Raw genomic sequence first — 17,072 nt, forward strand, 5'->3', positions numbered from 1 at the left:
CTGGAATTATCTCTAATGGATGAAAGACAGCTGTGACCCTTGCCCAGGAAAGTGATGGAGGCTCTCTGCTTTGACAGTTTCCTTTCTGTTCTTTCAGATACAATGAGACAGATGGAAGGAGAATGGCTTGATTTTACTGCTAGTTCTCTTTAAAAGAAACACAGTGAATGGACAGTCAGATTTACTTCAGAACTGAAAATAATTCACCATCATCATCCCTTAAATGTTTACTTTAATTTATATCACTATCTCTGTCATCTCTGTCTCTGTCATCTCTATCTCCCTCTATATATATTTGACCACATCAGAAGTTAACAAAAGAAGAGCAAAAAAGAACCAATAACTTCTCTGCCCCACCACTCCACCACCTCCCTTTGAACATCAGTAGAAAAATTTTAATTCACCCACTTCTGTTATCCCCACCCCACCCCCAGATAAAGATCTCAGGGATGTCATTATCAGCCCTTTCAGAATGAACCTTGTACAAGTTTGTTGCAGGAGGGGTGCAAACAAATTGGGGAAAAGAGGGCAGGAAAAGCCATGCCTTTGAAGTTTGAGGACTGTGTCAAATCTACACCCAATGAAGAAGGCAGTAGCTGGCAAGTTCCAAAGATTTGCTTCTACCAAGGTCTTCTGGATTGGTACGCTATGGCAGATGTGGGCACATTTCAGAGTTACAGGAATTACCTCGTTGTTTCTACCAAACTTAAAAAGTCACCAACCATCGTTAGATGAAACTGGTGTTCCTTCACCTGCTGCTTAGGATGTGAATTTGTTTCCACCCCCTGTGCAGGGCTGGATAACACGATGCTGGTGCAAATGCACCAGCCAATAGGAGCAAAGATGTGGGAGGCCTGAAAAAGAGGCTCCACCCCATGACTCCTCAGTGTGCTGTTCTCTGAGCAGGAGCCCACCCAACCTGCCACCCACTCGAATTTGCAGCATGGAATTAGCCAGTCACCAGTTATTTGAGGCTATGGTAGAATTCTTGGGGGCCATCTTACCCTTGCCCATGGAGGGCACTTTTTCCCACTTCTTGCTGTATTATTTCTTGAGGGATTATTATGGTGCTCGGAGCCATGGTAGAATCGCAAGGGAGGAATGTTCCCAGCTCTCCCTTGAAGGCACATTAGCTTGTTTTTGCCCACTGCAGATCTAATAAGTTAATAATAGGGATGGCGGAGAATTCCGCCATGAACTCCAATGAGGCTGAATTCCAGGGAATTAGGCCTCCGGAGTCCATGGCGGAACGTTCCCACTCATCTCCACCTCACGCTGGATCATCACAGAGCCGAATCCTCCTCGCCGGTGGCTCCATTCTGCAAGCAATACGGCTGCCATTGCTGTCCATATTGCTGTGGATGAGAAACAGGAGGTGATCCGGATGCAAATGGCATCCGCCACACCATTTGTGTCCCCATTTCTTCTTGCAATAGGTTACGTGTCTGTATTTACGTAGCTATTTACGTAGCCTATCGCATGAAAAAATGTCCCTGTTTTTTCACGCAATAGGCTACGTAAATAGCTACATAAATACAGATGCGTAGCCTATCGCAAGAAGAAACAGGGACGCAAATGGTGTGGCGGACGCCATTTGCATCTGGATCACTTCCTGTTTCTCATCCACAGCGATATGGTATGGCAATGGCGGCTCCGCGGACTCATGGAGCAGAGCCAGCCAGCCAGCAAGGATTCTGGGGGGGAGGAATGGATCGGCCCCCCCTGCAGACCCCCCTGTGGAGCCCAGGTAAGGGGATTCGTACATCCCTCGTTAATAATGTTGTTGCCCATTTGTCCCATACACTGGCTCATGTCTTCATTCCTGGTGGTCATGGTGGTGGAGAAGCAAATAATAGTTCAGGAGGGCAAAGCTGAATGCAGTGTGGTGTAGTGGTTAGTGTTGGATTGGGGAGATCCAAGTTCTAGTCCCCACTTGAGCATGAAATGCACTGGGTGACTTTGGGCCAGTCACTGGTTCTCAGCCTAACCTACCTTACAGGGTTGTTGTGAGGATAAAATGGAGAGGAAGAGGATCTTGTTAGCTGCCTGGGGTTCCTTTGTGGAAAAAAGTTAGGATATATATCTAATAAATAAAATGGGGGACAGTGAGAATTCAACTAACTACTGAAGCTATGGCATGCATATACAACTCCAAATCTACGTCTATAGACCAGGATTCTGAAGATGTTCAGTTGTTGGTCCTGTTTGGGCGGTGGGAGTTCACCCTTACTTTCTTTTTCCTATTTTTTTTGTGGGGGGGGGACTTCTAAAAATCTTGGGGTTTCCAGAAGCATGGTGATCCCTCTTTCTTGTTTGCCAGTGACCTCATTTTGGTTCCAATCCTATCAGCACTGACCAACTGAGTTTGCTATTGGAAGAAGTAATAGGCCCGAGAGGTTTTCAGTTGGCTTGTGCGGTCAGCTAACAATATTCAGGCTGGTGCCTTACACCTACCTCTGTTGACTGTCCCCTTTTATTCAGAGAGAAAGTTTGACTAGAAAGAAGAAATCAAGGCATCCTACATAAAGCAAATTGAAACCAAGCACTGAATTTAATGTAAAAGGGTTACAGATATTCACAAGATCTCAGGACTGAAGTTCTGCGGTCTTAGCCGAAGATGTCTCTTAGATGCACTCAGGGCAGGACATACATTTCCAAACCTTTCAATATCATTTGTTTTCAATGCATCCTTGAGGTAAGAGCTATAACGAACATTGGCCTGGGGCTCGATTTAAGGCCCCCCTCCCTTCTCCTCTTGCTGTAAGAAGCATGCTACTTTTATGGATGCCCCATCGGTTACCTTTTATCCAAAGTTGTCAACTAACAGAAGCTGCAGGAAAGGCCCAGCTACTTTAACCTCCATAATCCCAGAACTGCCTGGGGAGTCAATCACATTTGGAAGCACACACTTGACACTTCCTGACCCAGACATGGCCCCATGAATCGAATCTGTGTCAGAAATTTCATTGAGTGTCTGTCAGAAATAATCTGTGCACAGAGCTACAGCAGGCCAAAAATACCTTTGCATCCTATACAGTATTGGGATATGACCTCTTAAAGCTGTTCTGCTTTTCCCCTGAGAACATTAATCTTTTCTTAGGATTTCAGTTTTCTCATCCTGCCCCCCTACCACTCTTTATAATTTCATGCCCCAACACATAGTAGCTTAGCCCTAGGGAGTGTCACATCCATGCCCCAATGAGATTTTGGCTTCCCAAAGGGATCATCATGCAGAATGGTTTCATCTTGAGGGATTCCTTCCATGTCAATAACTGTGTTCATCTCTTACCCTGAGACTCTTCATGTCAGTGGGATTTTCTTTAGCTATGTCCACTTCCCCCTCCCTGCCATATTTTTGGGTGAGCGAGCAGTGAGCTTTTCCTCTCCATCCAAGTGGATGCACTGAAGGATATGATGATGAGTATCCTAAGGTTTATGGCAAGGAAAAAACACACACAAAAAACACAAAAAAACCAACAAGAACAAGAACATAAACACAAGCAAACCAAAGATTATAAAGTTACTATGCTTTGATTGACCCAGTCAAACCAGAGAGTTTTGAGTACTGGGTGGTATAGAAATACAATAAATAAATAAATAAATAAATAAATGCCATCTTTGATAAACTCTATTTGCATTGCACTATATGCTAAGAATGGACTCTCTTTATTCTTAATATTAAGACAAAATTCTTGGGCAGCAAGTTCTAGGAATGGAAGAATCTGTCCATTTCAGTTTCTCTAATATTTCCAAACTTCAGTTTGGTTCATCCCAAACTTGGATTTTTTTTTTTAAAAAAAAGTTTGCATAAAATTCATACACATTTTGTGTGCATTTGTACTAATATATGCATTTTTGTATACATTTTTTGCCCAATGCACACATTTTTGCAAGCAATTTGCCTAATATGATACATTTTTTAATGTTGTTTTCACTAATATATGAATTTTTGTATGCACTTTTTGCTTGGAGAACTCCATTGCAAAATTCAGAGACATGGAAATTTAATTGACTTCCAGTTTGCATGCTGGTTTGAAAGTGCAAAATTAGGTAAGTCTGCATTGAAAAGCAAGCCCAATGAATGTATCCATTCATTGAATCCATCCATTCTCTCGGGGGCGGGGTCATGAAATCCACAAGCCAATCTACACCAGTGTTAACCAAATCATGCTCCTGTAACCTTCTAAAATGTAGGAAGCTATCACAAAATGTACAGGGCACTGGGATCACTTTTATCTACCTTGCAAATACATAGCAGCCCTTGGGAGAAGTACTTCTCCCATTATGACATGGCTTTTGCGCCAGAGTGCATTGCTAATCAGTGTGTCAGGGTGACAGACATGAAGAGAGAGAGAATGGGGAAAGGAAAGAAATTTCCATATTCTTCTTCCCTCTCATGACTCTGCCATTTGCAACAGAAGGACAAGGAAGGGGGGAGTGTTTGGGTGCAGGGGATGGGCTGCGATGTGTTTAGGCCAGGGGTGCAGAACCTCAGGCCTGAGGGGGGGCAATCTGGCCCACCTAAGGGGGCAATCCAGCCCACCAGGGTTCTCCAGAAGGTCACACCCACAGGAAACCCACACACAGGACATGAGTGCAGCAGCACCCTCCCACCCATATTCCCCAGCAACTGGTGAACATAGGCATTCTGCCTCTGATACTGGAGGTAGCATATAGCCATCAGGACTAGTAGCCATCGATAGCCTTCTCCTCCATGAATTTATCTAACCCCCTTTTAAAGTCATCCAAATTGGTGGTTGTCACTAAATCTTGTGATAGCAAATTCCACACTGTAGTTTTTAACTATGCACTGTGTAAAGAAGTCCCTCCTTTTATCTGTCCGACTTCATGGGATGACACCATTGGGTTCTAGTATTATGAGAGAGAGGGAATAATGTCTCGCTATCCACATTCTCCACACCATACATAATTTTGTATACCTCTATCATGTCTTCCCTTACTTGCCTTTTTCTAAGCTAAACAATCCCAGATGTTGTAACCTTTCCTCATAGGGGAATTGCTCCAGCCACTTGATCATTTTAGTTGCCCTTTTCTGCACTTTTTCCAAGGTTCACAGAACAAAAGAAAATTGTAGGGTGGGGGTGGTTAGTACCAATTAGGATGCTGTAGTAATGCAGAAATAGGGTGGCCACTTCCTCACCAAAATAGAGGAAATGCATCATACAAAAAAGAGGTCAAATAGAGCACCAATTTGCATACAATCTGCTTGTGCTTATATATTGGTATTGTCAGGGTACAACAGTTTGCCAGTAAATTAAAGCAAGCAAATCACAACTGAAGGTATTTACACAATACTGAGTGATACAAAAGGCTTACAGAGAAAATAAATGTTGCAAAATGCAAGTTCCTTTACCCTACTTGTACTGAGACTTCTCTGGGCTGCTTCTTCCTGCTCCCTCTCCAGGCTCTGGTCTCCCCAGCTCTGCTGTTACTCCTCTCTTGCTCTCTTTATATACCCTCCTCCCTCAAACCTGAAAGTAATGCCACTTAACTGTGGGAATGAAACTGAAACTTAACCAGGGAAATGAAACTACTCCTCTCAGGGATACTCCCTCCAAACAAAAACTCCAGGCCTCTAGGCCTGACCATTTTTCCCTTTGCCTCTGTAGGCCTCAAACCTTCACAGCTATATATACACTTTTAGAAATTACTGTAATTTAAATAGAAATATAATGCATCTCGCCAGAGTGGCGAAGCGTGTAACCAGGTGATCTGTGTGGCTTCTCAGTCTGCTGTCTAGCAGGTGCTAGGAGTTGATGGGCAACTTCAAGGCTTCTGCTGTTCCGGCTTCTTAGGGTTCTTTATATTTAAAGCAGATTTAGGCTTGACAGCCTTTCACATAGAAAATGCCATCAAATAAGGGACTGTCCTCTGTAAAGCAGAACACACATCCATCTTAAGCAGAAAATGCTGGCAATGAGGATCCTGGATGATCTTTTGTGAAAGGATCTGGCATTTACCTCTAGCTCATCCCTTCTCATTCACATCCCCAGAACCTTGCATATACAAAAAAAGAAAAAGAAAAAAAAGTGGGGATGAATTGTACTAAAAGATTAATTTGCATATACCATACACAATAGATGAAATAAATGGAAAGCAATTATGAACAAGATAAAGTAAAATAATATATAATCTCTGTAAAGTATTAATGGTGATATACTTTTGAAAATCTAATTAATGCAAGAGGCAAATTATTATTCAACCATGACTAAGTAAAATAAATCACGGAATAGAAAAATAGGACACGGTAAAGCAAATTCCTTTTTCATTGTGTTGTCAGCCCCATGATATAGGAGGGCAACTTAGAACGGACTTTAAATGCTAAGCAGAATTTATGTGATGCTTTCATTGTTCAAAGCACTTCAATCACTATATATGGATGTTAACAAAGAAACCATCTTCAGAGTCATGGGAAGACACACAGGGTGTGCCCCAGGCTCTTGTCACAATGTATGTTTTTAGATATACACCTATTAAAAAATAAATAAATGAGGACCATAGCCAGGCATAAGGGCCCCACAGCAAAGTGGGGTCATCTGGCATTAGTGTCTCCCCCAAAATCTTACTGGCAGATTAACGACAAGTGATGGCAGCAAATGATCTGCAGTGAGTGGCATTCCAGCATTCTAATTACCCACAATCCCCTGATGGAGTCTTGCTCTGGGGCATTATAGGTAATTCAAAATGGCAGCTTCTCAGCCTCTGCCACTTGGTAAGGCCCAGCCCCAGAAGGTGGGAGGAAGAGAGGGCCCAAAGCAGGCATGAACACTAGTGGAATGATGGGAGCATGAGGCTACTGCATGTTGCTAATGCTAAGTCTGCTAAAATGGCCAAGCATGACAGCCACCAAGAGGAGCTTGAAACTACAGTGTCTTACAGCTGCAATACCAACACCTGGTATTGGCTGCAGCTCCCCTGTAGGTTTAGTGGCAAAGTCAGGTTTGCAGCTGCATAATTTGTGATGTGTCCCACAGTGTTTGGGGCAAAATTAAGCTTTGGCTATTGGGTGGTGTAGAAATGAAAATAATAATAGTAATAATAATGATGTGCAACTTGTGAGATCTCATCAGACGCCAATAGCATTGTTAGGCACAATCCACTTGTAGGTCTCAGCTGTCCATTTGAAGAATCCCCTGCTTGAATTTGTGTCAGGGAGGCTGCAAATGTCTTTTCTCTTTCCCATGTCTTTCACTTAAGGAGAGAAAAGATGGAAGCTTATCAGCAGCAGCAAAGCATACCTGGGAGATACAAAAGGTTCAGTGGATGTTGCTATTTGAGTGCACCAGCTGCAGAATCAAGCTGTACAGTGTCATTTCTTGGCTAGTATTCCATGAACCTTTGAATGCTTCAGAATCAACCCCTGTAGGAGTTCAGGGAGCTGAATCTGACAATAGCAACATATGGCAACAAGGCACTAAATCCTGATCTTTCTTTTGAAAGTGCTAATACCGTATTCAGCTCAGATCCGACATCTGAACAAAATGTACAAGTTCTCCATGACTCCAGAAGTTTGTTGATGTTTAAAGTGAGTTTTAGAGCTGAAGTGTATTTGATTTGGGGGATGTTTAATGCATTAACTGTCTACCTTCATCTTCTCTACGCTTTGAAATGAAATTTTGAAGAGGATTCTCAAGCTTCTGATGAGAATGGTTACCATCCAGGATATTTCCCATCCCCCTAGTTCTCTCAAGTAGATAGTTCCTTTTCATTTAATCACTAGAAAAGCTCTCTCTAATTAGGAATAGGCTATCTCGTTTGATCTATGATCATACATTTAGCTACAAATGTTCACATATCGAGATGTAAATGAAACTGAACAGCGAGAATAACATACATCTTCTTGGTTCAAGGAAGTAAAATACTTCATAGAACAATTCTAATTACTCCCCCCACTCTTTCTTTCTTTCTTTCTTTCTTTCTTTCTTTTTTCCAAAATGATTTTACATTCCCCAGTTTGTCTTATCACCAGAGCTGGCTCCATATGTGTGTGTTGGGGGAGGGGGGCGCTTGCCAAAGTGTCATCCAAAAGGCTGCCTCCTACTTTGGACCCCACCCCCAGGTTTGCTGGAGTCTCATCTTGTAGCACAATGAGATCCCCCCCCTTTTTTTTTTTTACTGAAAAGGAGCAGCATAGCACTCCTTTGGTAGAACTTACCGGTGGATGCCATTTTATTTTTCCCACAATGCCTCAGATGTTGTGTTGGTCCAAGGCATTCTCAGGCATGGGATGGCCACCATTTAGTTTTTCCCTGTGAAGAAACATAACTGTCCTCCATTTTTGTATTTAGCTTGGTTTTTGGATATGATGGAGTTAACTCTTGCATCCATGCGTGTGTGTGTGTGCACGCACAGGCATGCTAGTCAGTTTCAGCCAAAATATTAATAGTTTACAGGTCAAAGTTTTAGCTAAAATTTCAGGTCAGGAAATTTGCTCAGGAAGCCAGAAGTTTGTATACAGTTCAACAAAAAAATCAGAGGAAGAGAGAAAAAAGTTTTAGACTCAGAAAAGATAAACTTAGTTTCCAGAAATAAACAAGAAACAATCCTCCTGGTTGATCAGAGTAGGGAAGAGAAGAATGATAATTTTATGACATAAAAGCCTAGGGCAGAAAGGTAGAAAAGCAGAAAGAAGAAGAAGAAGAAAGAAAAGAAGTCCAGAGATCTAGAGGAAAGACAGAGACAGAGCTGCTGGAACAGGAACATTGATTGAGAGACATGGAACAACGACAGTAAAATATTGCTTGGATAAGGTACCTGGATAAAATAGGGACATAGTCTACTTAGATTAGCTGGATGTGTTTATAGCATATTGTTATATTACCCTATTAGCCATATTTTGTGGTGTGTGTATGTGTATCCATTCAGATTTTGAAACTCCCCCCCCCCCAGTTAACACCTTTCTTCAGTAAAATTTTAAAATTGATTATTGGACATATTGTGGTCTCTTTTTTGGGTTACCCACTCAGTGTCTAACAGCCAACCTCTCGACCACCTAAAGGAGATACCTGAGACCCAGAGATTTTTAAGGCTGGCTTAGCGGAGGCAGCCAGAGAAATAAAGACTTCCACCTGGTAGCAGAGGAAAAGGCCATGGGAAGTGAAGGGCACACTATTTTGCCTGTTTTCCCTTCTACTCACAGAATTTGGCATTGCCAGTCTGTGACATTCCCACCTGGACCGATGTAACATACAGGGTACTGTGCGGAACACAATATGGTAGCCAACACAAGGATGGAAGACCCTGGAGACCAATCCTGCCTGGAGAGGCCTGAGGTGGGCTGCCTATGAATGCTGAGTGCTGACGCTTGGCCTGACTCCCATTTTATTCATGAGAGCAACACCATTTAACCAACTGGTCTTCAACTGGTGGGCCCCAATCCAAGGTGTCTGCCAGAGATTATGCAGTAATATGAACTAGTAATATCATAACTCTAGCCTGGTGAGCTACTTGTGCTGTGTGCCCTTAGTCTTTAGACTAAGTCTTCAGTTGACTCTTATTTCAGCACTGGCAATGGGACAGCATCCTCCCCTGCACCTGACGGCAGCAGGCTCGCTTAGGAAGGGAGGGCAGTAAGGCACATGGTGCACACAGTTCCACCCTCTAACACTTCACTGCCACTCTCCAGCGACTGCCACCTGAGGCAGCCAGTCAGCTCTGCTTACTGGTTGGGCAAATCCTAAAGTCTGAACATGTTTGCACAAAATGATGAGTGATTTTGTCTCAGCCGTCCTTGTTGCCAGCTTAGGGCCAAAACAGCCATTACTTTTACATGTGTGTCTAAGGGCCGTGGTGGCTTAGTGGTTAAGATGCTGAAGTGCAGACCGGAAGGTCGGTAGGTAGGGATGGGGGAGAATTTCTCCCCAAAACTTCGGGGGGCCGAGTGCCAACGCATTCGGTCCTCCGAAGGTTGTTCGGGGAGAAATTCTCCCCCATCCCTACCTACAAGCGTTGCCCTTATTTTTGCCGTAGTCTATGTAAATCTTTACGTAGACTACAGGGACCAAATAAGGAACGCGAGTGGCGGCTCCCTATGGGGGCCGCCATTTGCGTACACGCTTTTTTTTTTTTTTAAGTCACCCGTGATAGGCTACGTGATGATTAACATAGCCTATCACAGGTGACTTTGCAGATCTAGCCGTGATAGGCTACGTAAATCGTTACGTAGCCTATCACGGGACTTTTTTTTTTTTTTTTTACTTTTCTTTTGAAGTTCGCGGCCGGGGAGATGGGGCGCTTCTCCCTGGCCTGAATTTCGGCCGGGCGAGGCGGGAAGCCTCCCCATCCGGCCTGAATTTCGGCCGGGTGAGGCGGGAAGCCTCCCCCCCCAGCCTGAACTTCAGGGGGAGAAGCGAAGCGCCTCCCCCCCACTGCGAAGCAAGCTGCGAGACCAGGTAAGTGACTTTTGTACATCCCTATCGGCAGGACAGCAGTTCGAGACCCGAGTGCCACGTGACGGAGTGAGCTCCCGTCTTCAGTCCCAGCTCCTGCCAACCTAGCAGTTCGAAAGCAAGAAATTGCAAGTAGATAAATAGGTACCGCTTCGGCGGGAAAGGTAACAGCATTCCGTGCACCTTGGTGTTCAGTCATGCCGGCCACGTGACCATGGAAGCGTCTTCAGACAGCGCTGGTCTTCGGCTTAGAAATGGAGATGAGCACCACACCCTAGAGTCGGACACGATGGGTGGGGACACCTTTACCTTTTTACCTAGTGGCTATGCCTTCTTTTTATTTTTACTTTAGAGTAGGCACAGAGGGCTCAATTCAGATTTTAAAAGCCCCTCCCTTCCCCAGGTGCCTAATCTGGGTCTCCTACACCTACTCAAGAGTAAAAATGAGGTTTTTATGTGGTCTGTGGTTTTAATTTTTGTGAAGTGCCCAGAGAGCTTCAGCTATTGTGCAGTATAGAGATGAAATAAATACAATAAAACAAATAAATGAATGTGTGTGTGTGTGTGTGTGTGCACGTGCGTCATGCGTGTGTGTGTGTGTGTGTAGCTGCTAGGCACACATTTAAAGATCTTTCTGTTTTGGCCCTTACACAAACGTGACACATAATCATCAAAGTGTATTTTCACCTAACCAAATTGTGATCATTTCTCCTCCTCCATTTCAATTGATGTCAACACTCATTTCCTTCTCACCTCTCCTTTTCCTGTTAAAACATCCTCATTAATCCCAGCAGCCACCATAACATTGCTGGCTGCTAATTTAATTTCCCATAGGGTGTCCGAGTCTTTCGTTCGCAGTCATCATGCCCCCTGACTGGCCATCATGTGCTTTTTCCTGTGAATCGCCCCCTTCAAAACAATCTGTACAAATGTCCAATCTACACTATAGGACCCCACGGCCCCTTCTAGGACTTTTATTCTGTACGCTTTCTACATTTTTTCTTTTCAACCTCCAGGCTCTTCAGCACTTACAATTATTTTCCCCCTGCTTTACTACATTTTTATTTTATTTTATCCCCAGCTTTGCTTGTCAGCATATAATTCATTAGCAGCAACCCATGCTGAGAGTAGTTACTGCCTTGCCTGGTATCAGTATCATCTCACAATCTGTCAATTTTTTTATGATTCCCCCCCCCCAGGTGAAAAAGCAGTCCGGCTCCCCCACCCTCCTCCTTAGAGGTGATTAAATGGTCCTGTGTCTCATATAACACTGCAGTGCCAACAACTGGAAGGTGAGTACCCTTGTCTCTTTCCTCCCCTCTTCACTCTGTAGTTTGTTACTCCAGCTTCTCCCCCTCTCCTCCCTCTGTTTTCTTCCCAAATGTAGGGATGTCAGCAAAACCCGAACTCACCAAAATTCTCTGAATTCTATCTTGAAGCCCATTCAGATTTGAGTCCGTATCAGAATGCGAGGTCTTTCTTTTCTTTTCTTTTTGTATGAAAATTCTTGCTTACTTTTGGATGTATTTCCCCAAATCTAAGAATATAAGAACATAAGAAGAGCCCTGCTGGATCAGACCAAGGCTCTACCTAGTCCAGCTTCCTGTTCACACATTTGTTCTGGTTGCACAGCTGTCGACCAGGAACCCGCAAGCAGGGCATGAGCTCAGCAGCACCCTCCCACCCATGTTCCCCAGCAACTGGTGTACATAGGTTCGCTGCCTCTGGTACTGGAGGCGGCACATAGCCACCAAGACTGGGAGCCACTGATAGCCTTCTCCTCCAGGAATTTAAAATGTATGCATTCTCCTCCCATTGATTAAAGCATATTCATTCATGCACATTTTCAAAAGTCCACATTTTTCATGTGTATTTTTCAAATGTACACATGCTGTTGAACACAATGTTGTTGGTCTGCAGATCACATTGCAACCTTGGAAATGTGCAGACTTTAACTGCAGTTTGCATCTGAGTCCATGTTCAGCCTGGAAGGTGTGAACTGGTCAAACCCTAATAAAAATGAACTGGAATGCATTTCTCACACATACCTACCCAAATGTCAGCATCAGATTGGGGCTTTGCACCTTCAGATGTTATTGACTCCAACTCCTATCAGCCTCAGCTAGCACAGCTAATGGTAGATGTCCAACAGGTAGATGTCCAACAGGATGGCAGATGTACAACAACATCTGGAGGGCCACAGGTGAAAGGATGTACCTCTGGACACAGCACACTGTTGGACTATGGGGTTTGCTACCACAAGATGCAGCCAGTGACGGCTGCCAATTGGGATGGGTTTAAATGGAGATTAAATAAATTAATGGAGGACAAGCTTGCAATTGCTACTGGTCCTGATAGCCAGGGATGTCTGTCACCGGAAAATCCATTCCATTCAAGCCCAGAGGATTTCCACATTGCATATGTTCCACTAGGTGGGACCGGGCTGAATCGGATTTTTTTTTTCCAGTTTCCAGGAAAAGTGGGTGCTCCCCCCCCCGGTTTCTGCCATTTGCGCAAATTGTAATTTGAGTAGTGATGTACAAAATGTACTTACCGTTCCAATCCAGGGTGTCCACAGTGGGGGGAGGCACTCCGTCCCTCCCCGCAGAATCCTCCCCGGACAGCTCCGCTCCACGGCGACTCCGCGGAGCTGCTGGCCGGGGCCGCATGCAGCCAGATTCTGGCTGCTGTTGGGCTGCTGCGGCCACTACGCGGGCCGTTATTTGCATCCCTGCCAAGCTGTGATAGGCTACCTAAGTATTTACGTAGCCTATCATGGCAAATGGCAGCCATGCAAACGGCAGCCACAACGACGGCCGCCATTTGCAGCCTTAGCAGCCCGGCAGCAGCCGGAAGACGAGTCGCCGCCAGGTAGGCTCCATCCTGGGGGATTCCGCGGGGTGGAGGGGGGATTGCTCCGTTCCACCACGGACTCCAGGGGGCCAGATTCTAAAGAATCTGGCCTCACTGGAGTCCGTGGTGGAATTCTCCAACATCCCTAAATTTGAGTTTTGTTATTGTTTTGTTATTGTTGTTGACAGGTCCAGAAAAGGGGACCAGATCGCCCACTTAGCAAGCTGATCCTCAGGGTTTGAAGTGTTGACCTGACAATTGTGTGTCCCCTGATTCCAGTCCACACATCCCTGAGTCTCAAGCAAGGGCTTTTAACACAGATCTAGCCTCCGACCCCTTTTGAGAGTTGTGAAAAGGGAGCCACGGAAGAGCAGGGGGCGGGGCGGGGCGGGAGGCTAAATCTTTTAAAAGCACTTGCTTGAGACTTGGGAAAGCATGGACTGGAAGCAGGGGACCCACATGTGTCAGTTCGACACTCTGAACCTGGTCAAATTACAATTTGTGCAAATGGCAGAATCTGGGGAAAACTGTGCAAATTGCCACCATTAAAAAAAGCAAAAAAACATGAATCTACATATTGTCTTGACTCGCTACTGAATGAGTCAGCACCAGCAGGGGAAAACAGACTAAAATCCACAGGGCTGGGAGAAAAAAAATCCATCAAGCTTCACCCCACCCCCACCCCCCGGAATCCTCCAACATCCCTACTGATAGGCAGTATGCCTCTGAATGCAAGTTGCCAGGGAACATGTGCTTATGTCTTACTTGTGGGATTCCCATAGGCATCTGGCTGGCCACTATGGGATCAGAATGCTGGACTAGATAATCCTTTGGTCTGATCCAGCATGGCTGTTCTTATGTTCTTAGCATTCAGAAATGTGACCCTTTCTACACTCTTAAATGCGTATAACCTAGAAATATTTTATTTGATCTGTAGAGTAACCAGCCTTACATCCCAATTTTCTCCTGGGTATACATACATTTGAAGAAGGAGCCATGCTTGAACTATGGCTTTTGTCCAGAGTTCTGACATTTTCCGAGTATGTGATTTTCAAAACAAACAATCCAACCAGACGTGAGGATACAACAGTGTTGTCTTGTTATGAGCATCTTTTGCATGCTTGAAAGCAGACTTTATTTTTGCTGCCCAATTAGCTTCATCTGAACTTAAGTGTTTAGCTATAATCCTGTGAAAAGTTACACTTGGCAATGTCTCATTGAGATCACAGAGTCTTTAAAAATCAGTGTGGAACTGTGAGTAGAACTGCAGCACTAATGGGCGAGAATTTTTAACCGAGGTGGAAGTTAAGCGAAAGCTTCCAAGCGATAGGAGCTGTTGGATAAAGGGTTGTTGGAGAGTCAACATCAGCCTCCTCCCGCCACCTCCAGATGTATTGAACTGTCCAATACATCTAGAGGGTAATGAGGTTGGGCAAGGCAGGTATACAGCTATAACCTGGTTAGTTCGATAACTTCCGGACATGATGATGAAAATGAACATGACTCTTCTGGGAGGTAGGCCACCTTATGAGGCATTAAGTGTGCAATCCTATGCGTGTTTAGACTGAAAGAAGTCCTACAACTCCCAGCATTCCCCATCCAGCATTTCCCTGATTGCACCCTAAGTCTAGAGAAGGACCATAAGTCAGCTGTAGGTAAACTAGAGATGCAGATATCAATGGGAAATAAATGTGCTTAAGTTAATTTTGGGTCAATTCTTCCCTTAGAGAATTTCAGCTAAAAGTAGTTTCAAATATGTTATGACCACATGTAAGCCAATTTTATCTTCATATGCATGCCTTTGTGCATCAGATTCAGAACATGTAATCTAGCCCCAATAAGATGGGCCACCTAAAAGATGGGTCTCCTCTCCATTTTCTAAAGATGTGTTGTTGCTGTTGGTTATACCTGACAAATACTTATTGGCATTTGCAGACCTGCATGTGAGTGTGTGACGTGTGCATATGTGTGATGGTGCATATGTTTGTGATATTTTCAGACCTGCATGTCATATTTGCAGATCTGCAATCAGTGGGTGTTCACACATGTGATATATGTGTGGCATATGGGTGATATGTGTGTGATACATCATGTGTGCTATCTGCAGACCTGTAAGTCAGTGTGTGATATGGGGTAAAAGCCCAGCATGGACATAGTAAATGCACATACAAATCCTGCAAGTTACACTGTTGTGATTTGAAGCAGATGTGTTGGGGAAGTAAAGCTTTAGGTAGAATCATAGATCATAGAATTATAGAATAGTAGGGTTGGAAGGGGCCTCGACCATTTGATCCAGCCCCCTACTCACTGCTTGTATCCAAGTCAAAGCATCCCTGACAGGTGGCTGTCCAGCCTCATCTTGAATGCCTCCAGTGTGGGAGAGCCCACCACCTCCCTAGGGAGTTGGTTCCATTGTCGTATTGCTCTAACAGTCAGGAAGTTTTTCCTGATGTTCAGCCCTAATCTAGCTTCCTGTAACTTGAGCCCATTATTCCATGTCCTGCACTCTTGGGAAGAAGATCGAGAAGAGATCCTGGCCTTCCTCTTCATGACAACCTTTCATGTACTTGAAGAGCGCTATCGTATCTCCCCTCAGTCTTCTCTTCTCAAGGCTAAAGATGCCCAGTTCTTTCAGTCTCTCTTCATAGGGCTTTGTTTCCAGTCCCCTGATCTTCTTTGTTGCCCTCCTCTGAACCCTCTCCAATTTGTCTGCATCCTTCTTAAAGTGTAGTGCCCAGAACTGGAAACAATACTCAAGATGAGGTCTAACCAGTGCTGAGTAGAAAGGAACTAGAACTTAACGTGATTTGGAAGCTATACTTCTATTAATGCAGCCCAAAATAGCATTTCCCTTTTTTGCAGCCACATCACATTGTTGGCTCATATTCAGCTTGTGATCTACCAGAATTCTAAGATCCTTCTCACTTGTAGTATTGTGAGCCAAGTATCCCCCATCTTGGTTGTGCACTTGGTTTCTTTTTCCTAGGTGCAGATCTTGGCATTTCTCCTTATTAAATTTCATTCTGTTGTTTTCTGCCCAGTGCTCCACTCTATCAAGTTCACTTTTAATTTTGTTTCTGTCTTCCAAGGTATTAGCTATCCCGCCCAATTTTGTGTCATCCGCAAATGTGTTTGATCAGCATTCCCTGCACCTCCCCATCCAAATCATTAATAAAAATGTATATGTCAGTGTGTAACCGAAAGTAGGGAGGGAGGGCATCTTGTGTGTGGGGGGGGAAGTCTGCAGTAATATATCACCACCACCACCACCACCACTATCCCATTTCATCAATAATTCAGTGAGCCTGCAAAAGGGGACAATAACATTCTCCCACACAGAGTGAGGACTGAATGCATTCTCCTCACTCTGATTTGGCTATATGATGTCATCCTGTGTTACTGTGACAGCATCATAATGGCCACATGATCTGTGATTGGCTGAATCATATAACCAGTGAGAAGAGGGACCATCTTTAAAAAAATGCACCAAAGCACCTGCCAAGAGTGGCTGTGAACAACAGCAACGTGTAGTGAACCAGTTCTTAAATACAAGATGGCGGTGGGGGGGGTGTCTTTTAGAGAGCAATGTGGTCTTCCTCATATTTCTCTTCTGCACCCAAAATGTTCACCACTAAAAATTCAGCTCTGCAAGATGTTCAGGTTTTTTTAGGAGCAATGGCAGTGACCTTTTCCATGGAGCTATCTAGCCTCCAGCCTGCAATAATAATGTGACAATTGTTCAAACTGTCAAAAGGCAGAAGGCAGCAGAGGACTTCTAGAACCAAGGGAAGAAAAAGTATTAATTGTCTT

The sequence above is a fragment of the Heloderma suspectum genome, chromosome 11 (genome assembly GCF_057233095.1).
Source record: "Heloderma suspectum isolate Gila_16-S chromosome 11, 16-S_ref, whole genome shotgun sequence".
NCBI lineage: Eukaryota > Metazoa > Chordata > Lepidosauria > Squamata > Helodermatidae > Heloderma > Heloderma suspectum.